The sequence below is a fragment of the Triticum dicoccoides genome, chromosome 3B, assembly GCF_002162155.2.
Source record: "Triticum dicoccoides isolate Atlit2015 ecotype Zavitan chromosome 3B, WEW_v2.0, whole genome shotgun sequence".
Taxonomy (NCBI): domain Eukaryota; kingdom Viridiplantae; phylum Streptophyta; class Magnoliopsida; order Poales; family Poaceae; genus Triticum; species Triticum dicoccoides.
The window spans coordinates 400648425-400658713 of NC_041385.1; positions in this window are offsets into that span (position 1 = coordinate 400648425).

Below are 10289 nucleotides of genomic sequence, written 5' to 3' on the forward strand. Positions count from 1 at the left end.
TGAGCGTAAACGGTATTGCAATGATAGGAAACAAGGCCTAGGGTTCATACTTTCACTAGTGCAAGTTCTTTGAACAATAATAACATAGATAGATCATATAACAATCCCTCAACATGCAACAAAGAGTCACTCCAAAGCCACTAATAGCGGAGAACAAACGAAGAGATTATGGTAGGGTACGAAACCACCTCAAAGTTATTCTTTCGGATCAATCTATTCAAGAGTTCGTACTAGAATAACACCTTAAGACACAAATCAACCAAAACCCTAATGTCACCTAGATACTCCATTGTCACCTCAAGTATCCGTGGGCATGATTATACGATATGCATCACACAATCTCAGATTCATCCAACCAACACAAAGTACTTCAAAGAGTGCGCCAAAGTTTCTATCGGAGAGTCAAGAAAACGTGTGCCAACCCCTATGCATAGGTTCATGGGCAGAACCCGCAAGTTGGTCACCAAAACATACATCAAGTGGCACGTGATATCCCATTGTCACCACAGATAAACACGGCAAGACATACATCAAGTGTTCTCAAATCAAAGACTCAATCCGATAAGATAGCTTCAAGAGGGAAATTCAATTCATCACAAGAGAGAAGAGGGGGAGAAACATCATAAGATCCAACTATAATAGCAAAGCTCGCGATACATCAAGATCGTGCCATAGAGAGAACACGAGAGAGGGAGAGATCAAACACATAGCTACTGGTACATACCCTCAGCCCCGAGGGTGAACTACTCCCTCCTCGTCATGGATAACGCCGGGATGATGAAGATGGCCACCGGTGATGGGTTCCCCCTCCGGCAGGGTGCCAGAATGGGCTCCCGAGAGGTTTTTGGTGGCTACAGAGGCTTGCGGCGGTGGAACTCCCGATCTATCTTCTCCGTAGATGTTTTTAGGGTACGTGGGACTATATAGGCGAAAGAAGTTGGTCGGGGGTTCCTCGAGGGGCCCACGAGACAGGGGGCGCGCCTTACAGGGGGGGCTCCCTCCTCTCTCGTGGCTGCCTCGAGGATCTTCTAACGTGAACTCCAAGTCTCCAGGATCATATTCGTCCAAAAAATCATGCTGCCGAAGGTTTCATTCCGTTTGGACTCCGTTTGATAATCCTTTTCTTCGAAATACTGAAACAGGCAATAAAACAACAATATGGTCTGGGCCTCCGGTTAATAGGTTAGTCCCAAAAGTAATATAAAAGTGTATAATAAAGCCCGTAATCATTCAAAACAGATAATAAAATAGCATGAATGCTTCATAAATTATAGATACGTTGGAGACGTATCAATGTTTCACTAGTGGTTTCTCTCAATATAGCAAATAATACGGTGGGTGAACAAATTACTGCCAAGCAATTGATAGACGAGCGCATAATTATGAAGATATCTAAGGCAATGATCGTGAACATAGGCATCACGTCCGTGTCAAGTAGACCGACTCGTACCTGCATCTACTACTATTACTCTACACATCAACCGCTATCCATCATGCGTCTAGAGTATTAAGTTCATAAAGAACGGAGTAACGCATTAAGTAAGATGACATGATGTAGAGGAATTAAGTCAAGCAATATGATGAAAACCCCATCTTTTTATCCTCGATGGCAACAATACAATACATGCCTTGCTGCCCCTACTGTCATTGGGAAAGGACACCACAAGATTGAACCCAAAGCTAAGCACTTGTCCGATTGCAAGAAAAACCAATCTAGTAGGCCAAACTAAACCGATAATTCGAAGATACTTGCAAAGATATCAAATCATGCATATAGGAATTCAGTGAAGATTCAAATAATATTCATAGATAATCTGATCATAAATCCACAATTCATCAAATCTCGGCAAACACACTGCAAAAGAGTATTACATCGAATAGATCTCTAAGAACATTGAGGACAACATGGTATTGAGAATCAAAGAGATAGAAGAATCCATCTAGCTACTAGCTATGGACCCGTAGGTCTCTTGTAAACTACTCACGCATTATCGGAAGGGCAATGGTGTTGATGTAAAAGTCTTCCGTGATTGAGTCCCCCTCCGGCAGGACGCCAGAAAAGCCCCCTAGATGGGATCTCATGGGTACAGATGGTTGCGACGGTGGAAAAGTGTTTTCGTGCCTCCCCTTGATGGTTTTGGGGTATAAGAGTATATATGGGTGAAAGAATTAGGTCAGGAGACCCATGAGGGGCCCATAAGGCAGGGGGCGCCCCCTACCCCCTGGGCGCACCCTCCACCCTTGTGGCCTCCTCGTGGCTCCTCCGACTTCATCTTCAAGTCTCCTGGTTTGCTTCTGGTCCAAGAAAGATCATCGTGAAAGTTTTATTTCGTTTGGACTCCGTTTGGTATTCCTTTTCTGTAAAACTGTAAAACAGGCAAAAAACAGAAACTGACACTGGGCTCTAGGTTAATAGGTTAGTCCCAAAAATAATATAAAGTAGCATATTAATGCATATAAAACATCCAAAACTGATGATATAATAGCATGGAACAATAAAAAATTATAGATACGTTGGAGACGTATCACGACGCCCTGGCGAGACTCTCCGCAAGTACACTCAGCTCTTGACCCAGGTCCGTCTCAAGATCCCAAAGGCCTCGGATGAAGCCATCATCTCGGTGTTCACCGAGGGTGTCATGGATGTCAGGATGAGTGAGGAGCTCGCCATCCATGATGACCTGTGCTCACCGCTGGAGATGTTCAACTTGGCGGACAAGTGCGCTAGGGCAGAGGAAGGTTGCCTATCCCCTCTCAAGCACCCGGACGACGACCCTGAAGACAAGAAGGCCAAGACTAAGGAAGTGAGGCGCAAGGGCCCTGCCGTGCTGGCAGCCGAGCCCGAGCTAAACCGCGACCATGACCATGACGAGACCGCTAAGGCTGGACGCTCGTTCTATGTCTTCCACAACATGCACACGCACAACACCGACGACTGTTAGGAGCTTAGGGCGCTCCAGGACGAGCGCCTGGGTCGCGCCCCAAGCGCAGTGATCATGGCTTTGGCCATGGAGGAGGCCGTGCAGGAGGCTGCTGGGACAACTGCAACCCTCGCCAAGCCTAGCATGACTAGCCTCGCGAGGGCGGCTGGCGCAATCAGCCTCGTGAGGCCCGTCCTCAAGGCAACGCTGGCCCCCTCCGCTGCCACCGCCGCCAAGGAGGAATGACGACAACCATTAGGATGAGGGGGCTATTAGTAGCCTCGCGCAATCGTGTGCATTCTTGGTGGAGCTCAGGCACCCGCCTCGAATAGCATCTTCAAGCAGTTCTCTCATGAGGTGAACGCGGCCCTCCCGAAGCTTGAGGTCGTGCGTCGCCTCAAGTGGTTGTAGTACGCCATCACCTTTGATTCCAAGGACCACCTTAGGTGTTCGGCCACCACTGGCACGCTCCCCATGCTGTGCACGCCCACCATCAACAACGTTTCAGTCACCAAGACCCTCATCGACGGTGCTGGACTCAACATGCTCTCTGTCGAGACCTTCGAGATGCTTCAGGTGCCCTACGACCAGCTCATGCCCATGAGGCCATTCTCTGGGGTGACCGATAGCTCCACCACTCCCCTAGGACAGGTGCGCCTCCCAGTCACCTTCAGCAAACGTGAAAACTACCATATCAAGCTCATAGACTTCAACGTGGCCCACATTGGCCTCCCGTACAACGCCATCTTGGGGTATCCTGCCCTCGCCAAGTTCATGGAGACCACTCATCATGGCTACAATGTCCTCAAGATGCCAGGGTGCAGCGGCGTCATCACCATCGCCTGTGATGAGAAGGATGTGGTCTGCTCCCTTGAGCATGCCTACCGTGCTGCAGCGGCCGAGAACTCCAATGGAGAGAGTGGCATCATGCCTCCCGAAGCCGCCCCGCGAAGAAGAAGTAGCTCTGCCCCAAGAGCCGTCCTGAGGCAAAGAAACCCGCCGTTGATGCCTCAGGCTGCATGCCTGCCGCTGGGGCGCCGCTTCCTCCCACATAGAAGGCGCACCTGGCGCCTCCCTTAGGACGGGCTCGGGGGCTTCCATCTGGAGGGCCTTTGACCTGACTAGTGCGACGAGGGAGGTGCTCGGACACCACTTGGAGGCATGCTTTGATGCACGCCCCCACAAGCAAGGAACAAGGTGCGAGGCGCCAGGAGCGCCACTCGACATGTCCCATAGGTGTAGCTACTGGCCCAGGCACGGGCGACAGGCTGCGCGTCTGCTTCAACATCCCAGGCCTCAACAGGCCGCTTCTCAGGACCTCTTCTGGCCATCGCGCGTCGGCTGGAGCGGGGGCTACCCCTGCAACTACGTCTGCATGCCCTTCAGCCTGCTGAACGTCGGTGCCTCATACTAGCGTTTGGCGCATCGCGCAATGGCATCGCACGAGGCCTGATGCTTGGCTGCGATGTCTCAGGAGGTCCCGGACCCTCGCGATCCCCTTGGGCCTCGTGAGCCTCTCGAGCATCCAGAGCCACCCCGCTCATGAGGAGCGAACCTCCATGGCACACTTCATCGACTTCCTCGACGCTTCTGCAACATCTTTACCAGGTGAATTTTTGGTTTGCTCAATTGAGGGCGCCCCTCGGGCTGCATTATCCTCAAGCTGTTAGGGCATGTCCCTCCAGCTGTATCATTTTGCTCATGTATTAAAAACCAGTTATGCCTTCATGAGTCGCTATGACTATTAACCATGCGTTTGGTAACTCGTCACCCCTGGAGCATCACCCAACGGGATTCGCACGCCTCCATCTCTCCTCCTGATTGTCCCATGTGAGGGGGATATTGGCACGACGCCTGTGCTTGGGTCCTTCCCTGCAGCATTGATAAATCCAAGCGACTCAGCTCTGGCTTGCGGGCCGGGCCCGTGCATGTCACCTCACCAGGTCCTTAGTGCCTTGTCATCTCACGAAACACTCATGAGCAGATCAGCATGCGCGCACCGCCCTTTGTACCTTGTAATTAATTAGTACACATGAACTTCCAAGGACAGACATTCAAATGGTGCCCCGGCGATGCCTTGCCACCTCAAGAGGGCCGACTCTGGACGAGCAGCCGCCTGCCGACAAAAAGCTAAGTACAACCACCTTACGCCGCGTCACTGCCGACCGAGGAACCTCCCCAATGACCTTCATGAGACACGCATTTATTTTTCATGCATGTCGCTTGCACGTTAAAAGGGGAACCCTAGAGCATCGCACCTCAAGAGTTCCTACTTGCTCTTGAGCCCTCACCCCCTGGCCTTGTCCCAGACATCGTGGCTGACATACCAGCGGCGGCTAAGCCTCGCTCGAGGGTAGGGTACCGATGGCGTAGAGCACCTTGGCGAGTGAGAAAAGAGAGGCAGACCTCGTGAGGAGATGTGGTGAGAGGGAAGCAACTCGGCTAAGTTCACTTCAGTTAAAATGCAAAGGATGTCGATGCTTTACGCGCCCTTTGCGGGACTTGTGTTGACCCATCGCAGGAAAGTGAAGCACATGGAACTAGAGCTCCAAGGAAGCGCACCCTCACGCTGGATAGACCACAGACATGCTGCGAACATCTCGCGCTACCCCACAAGCTAAGTCATCCTCTTCACGTCAAGTGCGAGTATCTTAAGAACAACCCACATTACCTTCACGATCTTGTCTGAGCAAGGACCCTTTCTCTCTCGAAAGCTACTTGCGCGTTAAGGGGGACCCCGTGAGCATTGCGCCTCAGGAGCTCTTACCGGACCTCGAGCCCCTCACCTCCTGGCCTTTCCCAAGGCATCACGACCTGGCATACCGGCGACGGCCGACGCAGAGCACAAAGCTATCATGAAGAAACTGAGCTCGAGCCCAAATGATAGATGCCAACATAAGTTAAAACACGAGCTGGAAGCACTAAGGTAAAGGCGCAAGTGCCACAGTTTCTTACACGCCCCACGGGGCCCTTGATGATTTTTGATGCAGAAAATAAAAAGAAGCAAAAGAAACTTCCTCCCAGAGGTCGCCGCTCCTGAGACTCCAACGTCGCCGGCGCGTAGTCGGAGTTGTCCTCCACCTTGACGTGGCTGCGCGGCGGCTAATGTCTACTATGCAACCTTCTTCTTGTAGACTCTTGTTGGGCCTCCAAGGGCAGAGTTTTGTAGGATAGTAGAAAATTTCCCTCAAGTGGATGACCTAACGTTTATCAATCCGTGGGAGGCGTAGGATGAAGATGGTCTCTCTCAAACAACCCTGCAACCAAATAACCAAGAGTATCTTGTGTCCCCAACACATCCAATGCAATGGCAGATTATATAGGTGCACTAGTTAGGCGAAGAGATGGTGATACAAGTGTAATATGGATGGTAGAATATATTTTTATAATCTGAATAATAAAAAAGCGAGGTAACTAGTAACAAAAGTGAGCAAAAACGGTATTGCAATGCTTGAAAACAAGGCCTAGGGTTCATACTTTCACTAGTGCAAAGTCTCTCAACAATGCTAATATAATTAGATCATATAACAATCCCTCAACGTGCGACAAAGAGTCACTCCAAACTTCCTATCGCGGAGAACATAAGACGAAATTTCTTGTAGGGTACGAAACCACCTCAAAGTTATTCTTTCTGATCAATCCATTGGGCTATTCCTATAAGTGTCACAAACAACCCTTGAGTTCGTAGTAAAATAACACCATATGATACACATCAATCAACCCTAATGTCACCTAGATACACCAATGTCACCACAAGTATCCGTGGGTCAATTATATGATATGCATCAAACAACTTCCGATTAATAATATCCAATCCAACACAAAGAACTTCAAAGAGTGCCCCAAGATTTCTATTGGAGAAACAAGGACAAAAATATGCATCAACCCCTATGCATACATTACCCCAATGTCACCTCAGGAGTCCGCGAGTTGAGTGCCAAAACATACATCAAGTGAATCAATAGAGCACCCATTGTCACCATGGGTATCCCACGCAAGACATACACCAAGTGTTCTCAAATCCATAAAAGTATTCAATCCGATAATAGTGAAACCTCAATGGTAAACTCAATTCATCACAATAAGTTACAGGGGGAGAAACACCATATGATCCAACTATAGTAACAAAGCTTGCGGTACATCAAGATCGTGCCAAATCAAGAACACGAGAGAGAGAGAGAGAGAGAGAGAGAGATCAGACACATAGCAACTGGTACATACCCTCAGCCCCGAGGGTGAACTATTCCCTCCTCGTCATGGAGGCCGCCGGGATGATGAAGATGGCCTCCGGTGATGATTTCACCCTCCGGCAGGGTGCCGGAACGGGGCCCCGAGATGTTTTTCATGGATATAGAGGCTTGCGGCGGCAGAACTTCCGATCTAGGGTTCTTTTTGGAGGTTTCTACATTTATAAGAATTTTTGGCGTCGGAAACAACTCAAGGAGGTGCCCGAGGGACCCACAAGCCAGGGGGCGTGCCCTGGGGGGGCACCCTCCACCCTTGTGGCTGCCTCAGGACTCCTCTGGCCCAACTCCGATGCTCCGTGGGCTTCTTCTGGTCTGTAACAAATCACCGTCAGCTCGTTTGGACTCCGTTTCATATTCCTTTTCTGTAAAACTCAAAAAACAAGGAAAAAACAGAAACTGGCACTGGGCTCTAGGTTAATAGGTTAGTCCCAAAAATAATATAAAATAGTATATAAATGCACACAAAACATTCCAAGTTGATAATATAATAGCATGGAACAATCAAAAATTATAGATAGGTTGGAGACGTATCAAGCATGCCCAAGCTTAATTCCTGCTCGTCCTCGAGTAGGTAAACGATAAAAACAGAAATTTTGATGTCGAATGCTACCTAACATATTTATCCATGCAATCTCTTCTATTTGGCATGAATATTCAGATCCATATAATTCAAAACAAAAGTTCATTGACATATAAACAATACTACTTCAAGCATAGTAGCAAGCAAATCATTAAGCTTCAAAAATAACATGGGTAAAGAAAGTTATCCCTACAAAATCATATAGTCTTGTTACGCTCCCTCTTGTCAGCACAAAGTATAAATCATGCCCACCCCGGTGTTAGCCAAGCAATTGTTTCATACTTTTTAATGCGCTTCAACTTTTTCAAGTCTTCACGCAATACATGAGCGTGAGCCATGGACATAGCACTATGGGTGGAATAGAAGGTGGTAGTATACAAAAGAAGGGAGAAAGTCTCACATCAACTAGGCAAATCAATGAACTATGGAGATGTTCATCAATTGATAGAAATGTGAGTGAGTAGGGATTGCCATGTAACAGATGCACTAGAGCTTTAAGTGTATGAAAGCTCAAAAGAAAACTAAGTGGGTGTGCATCCAACTTGCTTGCTCATGAAGACCTAGTGCATTTGAGGAAGCCCATCGTTGGAATATACAAGCCAAGTTCTATAATGAAAAATTCCCACTAGTAATATATGAAAGTGACAAAATAGGAGACTCTCTATCATGAAGAACATGGTGCTACTTTGAAGCACAAGTGTGGAAAAGGATAGTAACATTGACCCTTCTCTCTTTTTCTCTCTTTTTTCCTTTTTTGGTGGGCTTCTTTGGCATCTTTTTTTATTTGGGATTCTTGGCCTCTTTTATTTTGATAACCTCACATGGGACAATGTTCTGATAATGATGATCATCACACTTCTATTTACTTACAACTCAAAATTACAACTCGATACTAGAACAAAGGTATGACTCTATATGGATGCCTCCGGCGGTGTACCGGGATGTGCAATGATCAAGAGTGACATGTATAAAAAATATGAACGGTGGCCAAGCCACAAATACTATGCCAACTTCATGACCATGCAAAGCAATATGACAATGATGGTATGTGTCATAACAAACGGAACGGTGGAAGTTGCATGGCAATATATCTCGAAATAGCTATGGAAATGCCATAATAGGTAGGTATGGTGGCTGTTTTGAGGAAGGGTAAAAAGTGGGTTTAATGCACTGGCGAAAGTTGTGCGGTACTAGAGTGGCTAGCAATGGTGAAGGGCGAGAGTGCGTATAATCCATGGAGTCAACATTAGTCATAAAGAACTCACATACTTATTGCAAAAAATCTATTAGCCCTCAAAGAAAAGTACTACTACACATGCTCCTAGGGGAGAGGTTGGTAGGAGTTAATCATCGCGTACTCCTGACTTTCACGCAAAGGAAAACAATCAAGAATAAATTGCTCTCCACCATCATCACATAACTAGAAGATCATACGTGCATGCTACGGGAATCACAAACCTTAACGCAATTATATCTTTGACTACAAAATTTACTACTAGCATGACTCTAATATCACCATCTTCATATCTCAAAACAAATTCAAGGAATCAAACTGCTCATGTATTCAATACTCTATATGAAAGTTTTTGTTATATCCCTCTTCGATGCCCATTATATTAGGACTAAATTCAGAACCTAAGCAAATTACCATGTTGTTTAGAGACTCTCAAAATAATATAAGTGACGCATGAGAGTTCATCAATTTCTATAAAATAAAACCACTGCCGTGCTCTAAAAAGATATAAGTGAAGCACTAGAGCAAAAACTGCCCAACTCAAAAGATATAAGTGAAGCACATAGAGTATTCTAATAAATTCACGATTCATGCGTGTCCCTCTCAAAAGGTGTGTATAGCAAGTATGATTGCGGCAAACTAAAAAGAAAATATTCATATCATACAAGACGCTCCAAGCAAAGCACATATCATGTGGTGAATAAAAATATAGCCTCAAGTAAATATACCGATAGACAAAGACGAAAGAGGGGATGCCATCCGGGGCATCCCCAAGCTTAGGCTCTTGGTTGTCCTTGAACATTACCTTGGGGTGCCTTGGGCATCCCCAAGCTTAGGCTCTTGCCACTCCTTATTCCATAGTCCATCAAATCTTTACCCAAAACTTGAAAACTTCAGAACACAAAACTCAACAGAAAAACTTATGAGATCCGTTAGTATAAGAAAATAAATCACCACTTTTGGTACTGTTGTGAACTCATTATTATTTATATTGATGTAATATCTACTGTATTCCAACTTCTCCATGGTTCATACCCCCTGATACTACCCATAGATTTATCAAAATAAGCAAACAACACATGAAAAATAGAATCTGTTTAAAACAGAACAGTCTGTAGTAATCAGGAAACTTCATATACTTCTGTAACTCCAAAAATTCTGAAAAATATAGGACAACCAGGGAAATTTGTATATCAACCTTTTGTAAAAAAATCAGATCAAAAGCACGCTTCTGTGAATTTTGAAAATTATTTTACTTGGAGCAAAAGTTTCTGTTTTTCAGCAAGATCAAATCAACAATATTCCAA